At 43.6% G+C, this 17,080-nt stretch overlaps 1 long non-coding RNA gene across 1 annotated transcript; it reads left to right on the forward strand.

Moving 5' to 3' along the window:
• The first annotated feature begins 3,158 nt into the window (after positions 1 to 3,158).
• On the forward strand, positions 3,159 to 15,805 carry LOC309330596. Its single transcript, XR_014151501.1, has 2 exons — positions 3,159 to 5,569; positions 6,766 to 15,805. It is a non-coding gene; the product is annotated as an uncharacterized lncRNA (long non-coding RNA).
• The last annotated feature ends 1,275 nt before the right edge of the window (positions 15,806 to 17,080 follow it).

Genomic DNA, 17,080 nt, shown 5'->3' on the forward strand with positions numbered 1-17,080 from the left:
GAAGGTAGACACATTTAGTTTTATAGCCATTTAGTTCTATTTTAATGAAAGAAAAACTCAGCAGTGGCTCTTGCTCCCAATACTTACTCTGAGCTTTTTCTCTTCTCTTAATTTCTTGTCTGAATCATTTTCCATAAAACTTAACAGTAAAAGCCACTATTCTAGAAGCATATATACAAATCCAATTTGTAATCCAGAAATTGGGATAAAAATATCCCCACTATGGGGTGTGCCAACAGGGTAGGGCTTGGTGGGCCAAGCTAGTCCACACTATATGTTTAAAGCAGTGTCATACCACTTTTTAAAAAGCATGCTTCCCCCCTCCCAAATAATCCTGGGTAGTGCGGTTTGTTCAGGGTGCTGAGAGTTGTTAGGAGGCCCCTAATTCGCTCACAGAACTGCAATTCCCAGAGTGTTTTAACATTCAATCCTCCTTCCCAGGGAACTCTGGGAATTGTAGCTCTGCTCATAGAACCATGTACACTGCCTTGAACTCCCTGGGAGCAAGATCGGGATTAAGGTGGAATTAATAGTGATAATAATTGTTGCACATATTGCTGCTGAGATTACAAGGCTCACAGCTACTCTGGAGGCGGTCAGTGTGGTGTAGTGGCTAAGAGTGCTGGACTAGGACCCATGCGACTAGGGTTCAAATCCCTCCTAAGCCATGAAGTTCCCTGGGTGACCTTGTCTCAGGCACAGTCTCTGAGTCTAACCTACCTCACAAGGTTTTTGTGAGGGGAGAGCGCTATGTATGCCATCTTCAGCTTTATGGAGGGAAGGTGGGATTATAAATGTAATGAACTGAACAAAAATACCCCTTCTACCACAGACGGGCAACCTGCAGTCTGGAGCACCCCATGTGACCAGCTGCTTTCTTTCATTTGGCCCAGAGAGGGAAAGAGGAAATAAATCAATAGTAGCTGAAGGGGAGAGAGGATAGGTGTTTCTGTGAATGGGCATGTCTGCATGAGAGAGATAATATGAAAGGGTCTGGATGAAGGGGTGATGAATGAAGGGGCAGGAGACAGAGAAAAGGGGAGTCTCATACACTTTTTGCTTTGCCCCCCACCCATCAGCACCCTCTGCCTCTTTCTCCAAAGGGAGTGTGGCCTTGAATCCCCAAAAGGCTGGCCACCACTGCCTTAAACATGGCTATCTGCAAGATTGAAAATATGAATTCTTCCTCCTCAAAGTAAAGATATGTTGGTAAACTTGGATTGCCTGTGTCATCTAACAAAACAGGCTCTCTTCCTGTCCCTGGGCAGGCATCTGACTCACTGCCGCAAGAGCAAGTTTACCACCTGAGGAAGAGGAGGAACCATTTTAGGCACAGTGACTCATCTTTCAAGCACTTCGCTGCTGGAAGTGCCTTCCTCTTCCTCCTTTGGCATGAGATTGAGAAATGTCCTGTTCCTCCTCCTCTTGCATTGACCTCTTTGTCACGCCTGTTGACAACCACAATCCCTCAGCCTTGGGCTGCTGCCTTCTTGAAACAGCAATGCAATCCAACCACTAGATGGCACCCTCCTTAGTCCCTTTGCAAACAGCCTGTGCAGGCAGCATTACTGAAAAGTATGCCTGCATTTTGAGCCCTGCCTCCATAGTCTGCGTGGTAGAAAAGGGTTTTATTTTATTTTTCTTCCTTTATATTGTCCTTGGTTATTTCTCTTTGGCCCGTTTGCTATCAATCTCTTCTATTTAAAAAAAATTTTTTTTTTTGCATTTGTTAGCAGGAGATTAAGTTGAGGGGCTAAAGAGTGGGTTCTTGCTGCTGTTTTTCTCTCTTTTCCAAGGCTGTCATTGCCCCCAACCAGGATGCCATGCCACAAAGAATTTTGAACATGCCTCCAGTCCCTTTGTCAGAGGGAGAGAACTATTTCTGCAGCTCATGGATGCACATGGGATTACAAAACTCTTATCTGATACTCAAAGGGTCCTGGAGCCTTGATGAAATTAGCCTTGAAAGATGGCCAGACTTACTTGCAGTGCAAGTGGCAATTTTTGTGGAGGTGGGGTGGAGTTCCAGTGCTGCAATATGATTGCAATGAAAGGGCAATTTGCAGCCATGTCAAAGCTGTGATAAGAGAAAATCTTTTTTTCAAGTCTTATTGTTGGTCAGAGGACAGGACAATGAGTGCATGTTTGTGTGGCTGTGCTGCAAGCATGTGTGTGTTTGTGGTATGTGTGCCCACAACATTTCCCCTCCCATTTGCAAACATGTGGTATCCCTGGATTGAGGCAATACCCATGTATGTTTATAAAAGCCAGCATGTGGCATATTCAGGACGAGCAAACTGCTTGCGGGATCAGCTTTCGCAGACTACCCATGTGCCATCATAAAGGCGTCACAAAGCTCCTTTGGTGAAAGAGACGAGCTCGGCTCCCCACCTGGAAACTCTGCATGAAGAGGCCTTTCTAGAAGTGAAAAAAGGCAAGAAGTTGCATAACTTCCTGCTATGCGCAGATCCCCCTGGCAGCCAGCACCATGACACACCATCGCCAAGAATAAAATGAGGGGAGGAAAGTACATTTATTGGCCTTGCAATAGTGCTGGCCAATCCTGGCAGCAGCTGGTTGGCATGGCAACATGCACAGGGTCTGATCCAATCCAAAGAGGAGTGAGTCAGGAAAAAACACACGAAAAGAGAACAAAAGAATGGCATCCGCCCCCCTCCCAGCTCTGCTCTGGGAAAATTCCACTGAGCTCTGGAGGAAGAAAGTGGTGGAGGGGGGAGGTGGTGTCATTCTCCCTGCCCTTCCAAAGGGAGCTTTGTGCTGACTGCAATAAGGAAGAAGCAGGATGGGGCCAAGAGAAGCTCCAAATAAGGGTGCATAACTTGATGCAACTGCTCTGTTGAAGGCAGGCAGCCATTCAGCTTGGGCCTTGTAAAACCAACACCCCCATTCTGGCTCAGAGAACAGAAACAACAACACCACTCTTGTCAGGTTTTGGTTTTCAGTTAGAGCAGCCTGAAACAATGCTCCCCGCCCTCCACAAAAAATGTCGCTACAGACATTTGCAGTTGCCACCATTTTGGAAACATAGAAACAAATAAAGTTGCCTTGTCCTGAGTCAGACCATTGGTCCATCTAAATCAGTACTGTCTACCCTGACTGGCAAAGGCTCTCCAGGTTTCAGGCAGGAATTTCATAAATCCATGAAATAAATCAATAAAGGGTTACTTAACTAAGGTTAGGTTTATTAACATATTTTTATGTTATTTTATTAGTATCATTTCCAAACATTTGATTCAGGAAAATATTGTTCCTTTTTAATACAGTATAATTGTTCCTTTTTTATATACAGTACTTGCTCCAACTGATACCATAGGTAACTGTGTAAAGTTTACTCAGTTACAGAAGTATCCATAGCAAGGGGCAATTGTTGCTAGGTTAGAAATCCTGGGTCTTAGGAAGAGTTGCAACGTGAAATCCAGGTCCCTCCAGCTCTGTATTCAAAAGACTCAAGCTAAAGATCCCACATGTTACTTTTAAGATGTGTTATTGTTATAGCTCAATTGGGGTATGAAACTGGCATAAGGCACAACTTGAATCAGGAAGGACAACAGTGGGCCAGGGGGCTGGAGAGGGTCCCTTCGTGAAGACAAGTTGATGCACACCCAAGTGTTTCAATCTTTTCTGTCCTTACCAGAAGCAAAGGCTGGGCCCAAGTTCACGAGTCTTTGGGTCATGTTGAGAGTACCCCCTCACATACACTCATTTTATTTGTATTCAAAATTACAAACCACTACTCTCCTGAATTATTAAGGAACTCCGCTGAGTACGCAGAAACCATTGCCCATTTTTGTGTTGGCCTCTTTTGTTTCCAAACTGTCAGGCACTGAATCATGCGTTTGGTATCAGAAGGCATAACTGTAGTTTCCTTCCTTATAAAATAATAGAAGTTGTTAAAAAAAACAACCTGGAACACAACATATTAGTTGTTTTGGTTTTGGTTTTTAAACCTAGCAGAGAACTTCCAGCCTAAAGGTTAAAAAAAACTACTAGGTGGCAGATGACACAGCCCTTTTGTTTCATTTGCTGCTGCAATGCAGTGAAAATGATCCAACAAGCCTACAGTAAAAACGGAAAACCTTTCCATGAAGGCAAGTAAAAAAATATTGAGTATTTTATACAAAAAGCCTCAGAGTTAGGCCTCAGAGCCCACTTTGCAGGCAGAGGGCTCCAGGCTCAATTTCTGGCCCTTTCCGGTTAAAAGGATCAGCTCTGCCTAAAACCCTGGAGAACTGATACCAGTCAAGAGGAGCACTGAGCTAGATGGGCTATACCTTGACCTGGTGGAAGGCAGCTCTCATATGTTTTATTTGATCCTTCTTACTCGAGAGGCAGTATGGGGCAATGGTTAGTGTGTTGAAACAGGAGAGGCCCAGATTCAAATCTCCACTCAGTTTTATGAAACACCACAGCAAAATTCACCTCAGCCTTCCAATGCTACTTTCCAAGGCAGTTGGGGTGGGTGTGGGTGTGTCTAGGTTCCCTTTGAATCAACAACAGCGCCTTATATTGCTAGTTCGGCCCTCTTCCTATGTGTTTGGGTGTTGATTGTAAAACTTGTTTTGGTGACTGCATATTGCATGTACCTGGATATTAATGTGGTTACTACCTTTTGTCTGAGGAGTTCAATATGCCAGGCAGGTGCAGTATCCCCATCATCGGCTTTTTACTTAAAACTACCTCTCAGGGTTGTTGTAGACCGAAAGGTGACTGGTCACCTACAGAGTTTCATAGCCGAGTGCAGATTTTGAACCCAGCCCTAGCCCAACGCTCTAACCACTATTTCACATTGCCTCTCTTCTTCTCTTTGAGGTAGTCAATGTGTATATTGCGCAGGATGAGTGCTGGAATATTTTCCCGTTGATGTGGGATTTTGTAGGACCAGAGGGAGAAATCCGATTCAAAACGACCCTGAGGTAGTTTAGGCAGAGAAAGGATAAAGCTGAGGAAGTGGGATATAAACGAATAAGAAATGCACCCCACTAAGTAGTGTTCCTGACTGAATGATAATCTCTTTAACAAACAAATCCCCCAATCTCAGTGTCACTTCTGCAAGTTTGGAAAACCAAAAAAAGGAAAAAGACGGGAGGGGGAGGGGGAGAAGGGCGCCTCAGCTTCGCACACGCGCAGTGAGTCACTGCGGCACACAGCAGACGTCACGTAGACCGCCTGAAACCGGTTTGAACCAGATGGAGCCGGCCTGCGAAACTCCCCCTCCCATCGACAGTAAGAGCGGAGGTTGCTGCGACACAGCCGGACGGTGTTTTTCCACCGCCTCGTTGCCTCACGTTTGGTATCCCTCCGCGCTGCGTGTGTCGCGGCCCCGCCCCCACTCCTCTGAATTCGCCTCAGCGAAGCTGAATGTCAACACGGAGGCCATTTTGAGGGCGTGATAACGTTGCTCGTCGTTATTTTTCGTTTGTTTTCTTGCTCCTCGTCGACACTGATACTGAATCCTCATTACAGCAATATGGAGCCCAAACAACCATGTGCTCTTCCCTGGTTTGATGCCCTCAGCCCACCTTTTTCATCCTCCTCTTAGTGAACTGAGGTTTTAAATCATTCTATAAATTTGTAACAGCAGCTGAGAGATAAAGCCTGTTGGTGTGGCCAACACCCATTAAGCACGTTTATTAGGAGCAAAGCAAGGTGTATGCGGTTCTTCCCTTTTTATGTCTTTGTTTTGACTTTTATAATCTCGCCTCCAAGCCTTTTTTATCCTCACAACAACCCTGTGAGGTAGGTGAGGCTGAGAGTGACTGGCGCCAAGGATCACACACACAGCTTCATGGCCAAAGCTGTATATGAACTCTGGTCTCCCAAGACTTAGCCGATGACACACTTTAACCACACCACACCACACTGACTTTTAAATTTACATTAAAAAGAGAAAAAATGCTTCTCCCCCTCTCCATTTTCCTCACAGCAACCCTGTGAGGTAGATTAAAACTTGACATTATGGACTTCCTCATGGCCAAATGCAGATTTGAACCAGGTCTCCCTGACACTCTAACCACTGCACAACAAAGCCTCTCCATTTTATGTACATTTATGCTCAGATCGGCCCTTAGCCCAATCCAACAGTCTCTTCTGTTGTCCTTATTTGCCATGGGCCTCTGACCCATAGAAGGCAGCTGTACCTACAGCCAAGTAAACACACTTAGGATTCATGAGGCGTCAAATGCCAATAGGAGGAGGAGACTTTTAAAGTCTGCCCTCCATATGTTGTGCATACAATGGGAAATTCCCTGATGGTGGAGGCCTATATATGTGGGCATCCTGCCTTTCATGTATCTTAATACTCATTTAGTATATATATTTATAAAATCTCATTACATCTTTGTGTTAGGCACTTTAGTGATGCCGTGGTTGTGAGCAGCAGTCTAAGACTCAGGAAGACCTGGGTTCAAATCACCACTCCACAAAACCGATATTGCCTCCACAAAACCCAGCTCCACAGGGTTGTTTTGGGACTCGAAACATGGATGTGGCCATGCAGCCTGGCTTGTGCTCTTGAAACAAAGGCTAGATAGACAAAACCCAGCAAAGCTAGGTTGTGAAAACTAATTCAAAAAGGTTAATATAGTCTTGCAAACTTGTTGCAGAGAAAAAGTCAGTTTGGCATTTTGTAGCTAGGTTAGGGATGAATGCAGAAAGGCAATGGGGCTGCTTCTCACTCCAGTATACAATTACTGTACGTACATGGGAACAGACCAACTTGGGCAACCCTAATTTCTTAATTTACAGAATCACCTGGGTTGAGCTGGCACTGACAGGAAGGCCACCTTAACAAAGGATGAAGAAAGGAGCAGTAAGAAGTGCAATTAATTATTTCTGGAAAGTATTAATTTTGCAAGGAAATGCTAATTTAACACCACAGCTTTGCAGAGAACACACATTTAAAATGAGCACATTATATCCATTCTGTTTAATGGTGCCAGGAACTATGTTTTGTGCTTATTATGACTGTTGGCCAGCGGAAGGAGCAGCCAACAGAAGTGAGTGAGACTGTCCCTGGCTATAAATAGAGGTCTCCGCCCCTCTCTTGTCAGAGGTGTAGGGAGCGCCAGGCAGATAGGACTTATTCTGGTGATTGGGAGGAGAAGAGATAATGGGTTTAAAAAGGAAAATAATAACATAGACGAGTTGCTTTTTAAACTATAACTAATATTTTTCATAGTAAAATGAGAATTTTATGCTACTAAAATATTAACTATAGTTTATATTTTTTATTAAAAAGATAATAAGTTAATAAGGCATCTGATCCTAAAAATCATTAGGACAGGCAATAATTTAATTAAAAAGAGAATGGAAAGCAAACAGAAGACTGAAGAAGAACTAAACCTTTAAAAAATAGGGGAAACAGTTAATTGTTGGCAGATTATGGGCTTTTAAAAGTCCCAAAGGAAAAGGCAGGTAAACAAAACTTAACTGAAAACTAAGAAAAATATAAAGATGAAGATTTTAAAGAAAATAAAGAAAAAGAAAATATTTGAAGATAGAAATAAAAGAAGATAGAGGGGGGAGCTATATTTACATTTCAAACTAATTGAGGACTAGTTTTGAATGTAAAAGTAAATGGCTCTGAAGTCTGCTTCAAGCAGAGTGCAAAATGAAGAGAAGATGGCAGGCTTTTGTTTTAAAAGGCAACTAGAGAGGCCTTTCCCATCTGAAGAAAGGGTTAGGCTTTTGTTGCTGAAGGTAGAAAAACCAAGACTGGGAAGACTTGAAGAGAGGAAGGAGCCATAGAAGATAGAAGGGTAGAAGGCAACTTAGAAGAGGATCCAGGAAGAGAGAAAAGGGAGGGAAGGAAAAGGAGCAAAATCTGTAACAACTGTGTCTGAAAAGGATAGCAAAGAGGAAGGAGGAGATGAAAAGGACAGAGATTTGTAATTGTTTGTGGCCATTTTGTGGCGGCTTCTCCTCAAGGACTTTGTGAAAGATGTTCTTTTTCAAAGGGATGCAGTGGGAAGGATTTCCTTAAAATATAAGGTGTCAAGGACTAAAATAAGCATCTGATACACCAGCCTTAAAATGGGTTGGCATCTGGCACCTAATTCTGAAGTTAGGAAGAGTCATTCCAGCAGCCAGTGCAAATTGGTGAAGCTAGAAAAGATACCGAAAAAATTGAGAAAAAAAGCAAGAAACCTCCTGAGGGAAGAGCCTTACTTAGCTTTAGATCAAGAATGAAGGAGCAAATATGCGGTCAAGACGGTGAACTTCTCGGTAGTTGGTAACCTAATGGGAAGGCTCTGTAATCTTAGTTTTCCTTGTCAAGGGCTGTTTTGTGGGGTGCGGGGAGCAGGGGTGTTGGTGTTGTAGGTTTCTCTCTTTGCAGGCATAATTGCGCCCGTTGTCTGTTGCCGAGAAGCTATTGCTGAGAAGCTAACAGGCAGTCTGAACGTGCTTCGTTTCCGTCCCACCGGTTCCTGAGGTTAGCGTTTTTTCCATCCAGCCCCGAGAATGGTTAGCTAGCATCTGCAACCCTCCCCAGAATGAGCGAGTCGAGAACCTGGTGGACAGACAGAACACTGCAGGTAGCAGCAGCAAAAGCACCCACAGAAAAAGGGGTGAGAGAAACCAGCCTGTTGGACTCCTGTTGCGGGCCTCCCGTGGAGGGAGGAGGGTAGGCACCCAAATCTTGTTTAGTTTTTGTCCCTTCAGGTGTGTTTGTGAATGTAGATCTAGAGGATTCCCAATGTTCCAGTCTTTATAATGTAACTTAAAGAAAGGAAGGAAGCCTGTTGAGAATGATTCCAGTGTGGGGAAAAACAGGAGCCTTTTTGAGGAGGAACAACCTGCTGAGGTGGCCGCCTCTTGGCACCTGGGAAGGAGCAGCAGCAGCCACTGGAGAGGAGCTTTTACTTAGAGCAATGTCCAGTCGAGGATCTTGCCGGGGTCAAATTGCATGTTTTCTCTTTGGAAAGTGCTAAGTATACAACCTTCTTGACAATCATGCTAGCCTTGATGGGGGGAGTGGGGAATGCACTGGGGAGAGGGATAAACACCCGCTTCATTCTAGCCTCTTTGCAGGTACTGTAGCGTCCCCAGGTGGCTTGGTTTAGAACTGTAGTCCTGCAGTATTGTGGCAAGGTCACCACCCCAGAGGCTGGAGCTCTCTTTGCCTAGGAAGAAAGGACAGTGCTTAAAGTTGGCGTTTGTGCTGGAGCCCTGGTCGTTCAGCCACTCCTTTCGGAAGAGCTGGGAACTTGAAAGCTAAGTTTTCCTTAGGGGGCTAAAAAGCAGAGAATTCTCCAGCGTCAGTGTATCATGTGGAAGGGGCTGTCTGGTTGGACGGGAGCGGGGCGGGTTTTAGGGAGGGCATGGGGGATGATAACGTGTTCTCGGATTCTTTTCCCAGGATAATCGTAACGTTAGGCCTGGAAAAAAATATGATTATTAAGCTTCTAGACTGGCAAGTACTCCACGAAATATTCAGAAAAGACTTTCCTTCCAAGTAACGGCCAATACTCATGGAAAGGTCTCTGTGAATCCCTTGGGTCCAAAATGAACAGAGCTGCTTCTCTTGCATTCCCTCTAAAGGGCAGGAGAAGAAAACAACTTGCAGATATGGAGGGTCTTGTGGGGGAGACCTGCTTAGCTAAGAGTTGGTAGGGGTGGGGTTGAACTCTTCATGCCTTTAGTGGTTTGTGGTTTTCTTTTGGCATTTTTTGCAGGTGCTTAATATGTCTTAATGCCACTGTAGAGGCTTCAGGGAGAAAGGAGGAGCTTAATGATCCTGGTGTGGGATTCCTTCTGATGGTAGCTTGTATAATTTTTCCAAGTAAGATTCTGCTTTTGATTGCTTTGTCTTGTGTATGAGTTCCAAGTCTAGGAATTATTTGCATTGATGAACATTCTTGCGTAATGAATTCTGTAACATACTGAAAACAATTCACGTTAGCAATGACAAGACTTAAACAGCTCATGTAAGCAGATTAATGATTAAGTCATACCATTAAAACGGAAAAAAAAGATTGTCTAATGCTCATAGTTTGATATGTGTCTTTGTCTTCTACGGGCAGTGGGGGGCTTGGTAGGGAAACATTTCTTGTCTAGCCCTTTTTCAGATCCGTCTTCAGAATACTAGCCTCAAGGAGCCTGAGAAATACAAGGCCTCATAAGCAGAGGGAGCAGCTTCTTGGTGGAGGATAAGTAAAGGCAGAACCATCCTATGCTATTACTCCTTTGATTGATGGAAAAAAATTCCCAGATGTTAAACAAGTGAAAGTCCAGTGCCAACCAAGGGGGGAAAACCCACAAGGTCATAAGCAATGAAGCAGGCAGATTTGAAGTGTGTGGATTGAGTGTGAAATGCCATGATGATATTCTGTGAAATTCCCAAAATCAATGCAATGAGGAGGAGGAGGAGTTGGCATTAAAGCAGTGAGAGAGATCCCATTTCTTCAGTGTGGGAGCAAAATTGAAAGAGAATCTTCAGGGGAGCGGCAAATAAGCTTTCTACCAAAGTGTGATGCCCATTATTTGATACGCAATATTGCTAAATCTTAATGGAATTGGAAGAGAGAATAATGCGATGTTGAAATATTCCTAAATCTAAATGGAAACGAAGAGAGAATAATGCAAAACCACACTAGTGTTGGATCAAACGTGTGTTGGAGAGGAGAGGAGGCGCCTTGTGCTGTTGTCCTTCTTTACCTCAGACAGGTGCTCAGCACTCCTAAGGAGAGGAAATGTGCTTCGTTCCATCGGAGAGCTGTATAAGCGAGCAGGCATCTGTTACAGATAAGTTTTACCTATTCTGCCAGAATTGCATGTCAGAAAGGTGGGTGGCTTAATCTTTCCGAGTTGTGGTAGGTGCCGGAGTCATTTGGATCAGCCCTACTGGCTGCTTGCTAACCACGCTTCTTGCTGGGTTGCCTATGGCCCCCAGTTGCCCTCAAAGGGGGAGCTACAGCTCTACTAATCTGATCATGCTTTCTGTTATTTCCTGGGCATCTGGGCCTCGCCTTGCCCACTTGATAGGAGTAGACCACTATAGGTGGCGCATCCCTGCCCTTTAGAGGGTGTATTCAATGCCAGTCCAATCGCAGAAGCATGCAGCAGAGAGCAAAGTAATGGTAGCATTCAAAGCACTTGTGCAAGACCTCCTAGAGGGGTGGCACATTAATACACTTGCAATAAAATGACCAAAGTCCTAGGAAGTTGTCGTCTTTGTTCTTAAATAAACCATGCTGCTGTTGATGTTGCTGTTGTTTGTGAATCGCTCTCGGGTTGTTTGGTGGGGGTAGGGGGGCATTCTTGTTGTTCTTTCAGACTCTTTCTCCGTGAACACCCCCGTCTTTATTGGACAAGCACAGAAATTGAACGGAAGACTGGTTCTCTAAATCAGGCAGGAAATCTTTGCAGCCTATTTTTCCTCCTTTCCCCATTCCACTGAGGCAGATGGTAGATCCAGGCACTTGGCATACAGAGGTCTTGTAACTAAGGAATATGATCTGACCAAGGGAGGAGTTCTAAAATGCTTAAAACTAGACCAGTGGGGGAAAACACTTAGCGGTTTGGGGTAAGTAAATGCCTAAGTTCACATCTTGCAGCTGAAGAAGCTGTGTTCTTCCCAGAACTTGAGCCTTGGCAATTTTACCAGGCAAAAATCCAGACACAGGAGGAGGACAGAATTAGTACAAGTGTGTACGTCTGTGTACTTTAAACTAAAGATTAACACTTGTTGGTCTTGCCTAGCATTGCCTATGTAGAAACTTGCATGCCCCTTTGATATGCTTGCCATCCATCTCCTGTAGTGCTAGCGCTGTCATCTCTTTCCAGTTAACAACATGCAGGGCTGGGCTGAGGGGGGTGATATGGGGGCAACTGTTTCAGTGTCTTGTTTCAGAGGCTTCATCTCATAATGCCTAGACCCTAACGCACCTTGTGAAGCTGCTCAGGATGATGACTCTCTCCTGTTGCCACATTCTCTGTGCGCATGTGAAGGCCTTTGCAGTGAGTTGACTGACGCTCTTGTACACTTAACAGCTGTTCTGACTTGATCACCTTGGGGGTGGTGGGAGGGGCTCACATTGTCCCAGCTCTTCTTTTTTGCAGACTTCACAGAGAGAAGCGTGTCTGAAGCAGATCTGTTCAGTTGGCAAGTAATAAATGATGGCAGTGTGCTTGATCTGCTTGCATAGAGAATATGAATCTGCCTCCTTTCCCTTGTGTGGAGTAGTGATTGTTGAAGGAGAAATAAATCGCTGAGTGACAGCAAAATGCCTGTGGTTTGAAAGGAGCTCTTGAATCCGATGTCCAGTAAAAACCCTGCCGTGTAAACGCTCGTTGTATGACTGAGAGACACGTGCATTTTGACTGTGCTGCTTTAGGTAACCTGCTGTTTTGTTCTTCTTTGGCTGCTGGGGGAGGGGGAGAGGGTACTGAAGCCTTTAAGTCTCTTCCAGATGCATCTTCACATCTCACAGACACCAGAAATAAAACCCTTCCAACCCAACAAACCATCAAGAAGCGAACATCACATTCCACCAGTTAGTGGTCGTATTTTCCGTGCAATGCTTTTGTGTGGGTCTCTCCTTTTTCAGTTTCCTCACAGTTTTGAGCAACAGCACACAACACCCCAATAAAGCCAGCTCTCCTCGAGGAGCCACAGAAGTCATGGCAGTAAGAAACAGTGGTGGTCAAAGCACTTTTGTATGGGATGAGTGGGAGGGGGCTGGTGACAAACCAGTGTCTCTAGATTGCTTTTCACAGACCAGTAGAAGGAACTGCCAGACACAAGAATTCACACTTCAATGGACAAAAGAACAGGTGAACCACATTTTCTCTCTTTTCACAGCAGGAATCGTGAAGCTAGAATGTTAAGAGACTGGGAAGTTTTTAATGCATCTTCCCGTTCTGCCTCTGTAGGTTCAGCTTCATGCTGAAACCCCAGTCACAATGGGAGTAAATACTGTATGTAAATTCCATCCTTAACTGATACTTGAGGCAATGGTGGGTTGAGACCCGATAAGCTTTAACAGCCAAAAGGGATCCCCACTGAAAGAGGAGCTTCATGCTCCAAAGCCCCTCTCCAGACACCTTGTAATGCATAGTTGGAGTGGAGGCAGAACTAATGGCAAAGAATTGAAGAACCTCCTGAGAAGACTGGCTTGCCCAGTGTCATTGGCAGGATGGGGCCCTTTGTGATAACTCTGCAATGGGCTGGCAGAATTGCCATCAGGCTTTAAGGTGTCTGTGGCCATGGTGGTGCTAACACTGAATTATGGCCATCTTTGAGTTTTTTAAATCACTGACTTGACAAGAACATTAAGAGGTTTTGTGGGGGGCGGGATAATGCCACAACCCGCTTTTTTGCTAAGAATCTTCCAGGAACAGCTATTGCGCACATAACTCAGCCAACACAAAGCGTTGACTCCATACTAAAGCTTGGATCCTCTCCAGTACTTCTGTTCTCAAGGTAATCCGTTAAAATACCAATTTCAAAACCAGAGCTAGCAAATGGCTTGTTTGGCCAGTAACTTCTCACTCCAAAGCTAACATCGCAGTTGAAGGAAGGTAACTACTGAAACCCTTGATGTTATCCGAGAGCAAAATACTGATATGACAGGCACAGACTCTGAACAAGTAAACATCTAAATGCTGTATGATAAAAGCAGTAACCAGCGGTTGTACGTGTTGTGTTTGTGGGACATAATGGGTGGGTACCATGTGCTTGGCTAGGCAGATTTCCAGTTGTGATCCACAGAGTGGCATTGGGGAGGGTGTTGCAACTCTTGTGCTAAGACTCTTTCAGGTCGCAATAAGGGAGTAGTCAGAAGCGGAAGCTTTATGAAGCAGATTCCTTCAAATCTCCAAATCTCTCTTAAGGTTTTTCTTTTCCTGAGAGAACAATCTTGTGTTTTCTCAGGTTTTGCTTTTCACCTTGCTGCATTACAAAAAAAAAAAAGCAAAAGACACTGGTGGTCGGCACTCCTGGTTTCCAGGATGGGGTTCAAGTCCCTGCGGTGTCCTTGCTTTGCTTCCAATGCAACTCCTATATGTTTCATCTCTTCCTTTTCCTTCACTGCCTTAATTTCATTCCATCCTCTAAAGTCTAAATGTTGTATGATTTTACTGAGGTTTGATCAGTGATAACTAGGATTTGAAACCTAACAAGTGATGCAGCTTGGCTTTTGCTGTGAAGCTGCTTCCCTAATTCCCTAATGTCTTGGTAGGCTGTATCATGTGGACCGTTCTCAACCTAACTTTCAATCCACTGGTAAGATGAAGACTGATTCTGTTTAAGAAGATTCCACATGCATCTGGTCTATTTGAATTCCAGATGCTACTGGGAGCATCTGGTAGGGGGAGTGGCAATTTTTCTGTAGAGGTAACAGCAAAGTTTCCTTAAATGGGAAATTTATGCAGAGATTGGTATGCAGTTCTAACCTGTGCTTTTCTTTAAGAAAAAGTGTCGGTACTCGCCCGAAGTTGTTATATGCCACAGTTTTAAAAAGTACTTCTCTAGTAAAAGGAGGTGCCAGTACAGTATACCCTTGAGTACCCGCAAAAAAACACTGGTTCTAACAGTGCCTGAATAATAGTTTACCAGTCCCCCACAATATTCTTGCGGAGAAACTGGCAATGTGGGCTAGAAATTGTTACTGTTAGGTGGTTTTGTAGCTGGGTTGACTGAGCATACCCAAAGTGTACTCACCAAATGGTTCCTTGTTATCCTGGAAGAAAATGACAAGTAGGGTGCTGCAGGGTTCTTATGTGGGCTGATGTTCAACATCTTTATAAATGACTTGGATGAAGCAATATAGGGAATGCCTATCAAATTTGAAGATGACACCAAAGTAGGGGTAGCTAATATCTCAGAAGATAAGAGAAAATTGAATCCTGATTCATAACAGATTGAGCAACAGGACCAAAACTTAACATAAACAATTTCAACTGAAATAATATCAGTAATTACAAAATTTTAGGGTTCTATAATTAGGCTGGAATACAGTATGGGATACAACTGGCTTGACAGGAAGTACACATGAAAAGGATCTGTGTCTTAATAGACCATGTGCTTAACATGAGTCAACAGTGTGATATAGTAACAACAAAAAAGCTAATGCAGTTCTTGACTGCATCAACAAAAGTAGTGTCTAGATAAAGGGATTCTATTCTACCTTAGTCAGACCCTACCTGGAGTCTTGTGTCCAGTTCTGGATACCACAGTTTAAGATCAATATTGGCAAGCTGGAACATGTGCAGAGGAGGGTGACCGAGATGATCTTGAAACCAAACCTTATGGGAGTTGGGGATGTTTAGCTTGCGGAGAGGATAAGGTGGCACAAGGTTATTGAGGAATAGCCATGAACATAGGCTTCCAGAGTAACTGCTAACTCATTTATCCTAACAGGCCAGCATGGGTGTTCCAGCTGCAAATGACAAATAAGATGAGTGGCCTTACAGCAGACAAAATGAATGCTAGAGTTGGAAGCAACCCTGAGGATCATCTAGTCCAACTCGCACTCCCCATGCAGGAATATGCAGCTGTCCCATACAGGGATCAAACTTTCAACCTTATCATTATTAGTACTATGCTCTAACCAACTGTGCTATGCAGACCTGTTAATGTCTTTGCATTGTTTGGTGTGGGAGGAAAATTTAGTGTCTTTGGTTGCTTTGGTTACAGTGGGCCAGATGAAAATTGGGGGTTGGTGTCCAAATATCTGCTTCAGGCTGTCCTTTAGTTTTCACCACACATTTGAAATCTTATGTGCCTTGTGTGTACATGCCTGTGACATAATGTGTGTTACCGCTTTGAAATAAAATTGGAATACTTAAAATTGTCTTGTCATTTTTGTGATGAAATGCATCACCTAGTGTTATACAACCAATTTTCCTTTTAATTGATTCATGTACTCTGTTCAGTCCTATGTTCTGTTTGGGACTCTGAATAGTTCCAGCTCCATATCCCCATGATTTAGAAGAGCCTTGGCCCAGCATGGTTCCCTCTAGAAATTGTACTGTTTAGATTTCATGTTTTGGAGTGGGATAGAGTATTCACATGTTACCAACAAAAATGCTAATTGTTCTTCCCACATCACCATCCCAAACCTCCCTACCTTCCTTTGCTGGGAAGAGTCCGCAACAGCCAGATCAAAAAGTCTTGAGATCAAACCATAACCAACTCTTAATAGGTACAGAAAATGGGAAGGAGGCGAAGTAGCATAAACCCTTTTAGGCCATGGGTTCCTGAACTCTAGCTCATTCAGGTGCTCTGTGGCATGTTTGAAGTTGTGAGATTGAAGATGGGGGAGGGAGGGGAGAGCACATCCATCGCAGTAAATGCATTAATTTTAAAATAGCTTTTATTTCATTTTGTTGTAGTAAGAGTTTGGCTTCTATGGCATTTGAACAGTAATGCAATAAAATAAGATTTAGAAGAAATAAAAAGAGACAATGGAAATAGTTTAAAACCATGCAGATCTGGCACACCACTACTGCAACAGGCAAGCAAATATTTACATGGTTGGCCAAGACCCCCAGCAATTTTCAAGCAGTCTGTGAGGGAAAAGATTGGGAAGCACTGATTTAGGCCCACCGGATGTGAGGAGGGTGGGGCAACTGTTGGCCCCTACCCACACCTTTTATAGGCTGTTTGCCAACCATGCCCTATCTATTGCTTGTGAGTAGTCCTAAACCAAGTTAAATCTATCCCATAAATCTTCTATATTTTAAGTGTTTCTATTAATGCTTAGGTCAACATAACCGTATAACCACCAAAGAACATCACAACATTTTAGTCATAACCTACAAAAATAGAATTTATAATGTCCTAAATGTGTGTATTGGCTCAGTTCAATAAATGTCTTTTTCTGAGGTGGGAAACATTTAGGGCATATGAAAAATATTCAGGCAGTGCAAGCACATTCTGTGGGTTTTTGTGTGTGGTTTTTATAGTACTAAAATTTTTTTCTTTTGATTTTTTTCTTTTTTCTTTAATTTGTTAACTGCCATTCATCTGAAGATCACTGGGTGGTTCACAACATAAAAATATAACATGAAAACACAAAATGCATACTAAAACAAAAATGAAAGCAAAACAAACCAA

Source organism: Podarcis erhardii (genome assembly GCF_964252035.2).
Source record: "Podarcis erhardii genome assembly, chromosome: 15".
NCBI classification, from domain to species: Eukaryota; Metazoa; Chordata; class Lepidosauria; order Squamata; family Lacertidae; genus Podarcis; species Podarcis erhardii.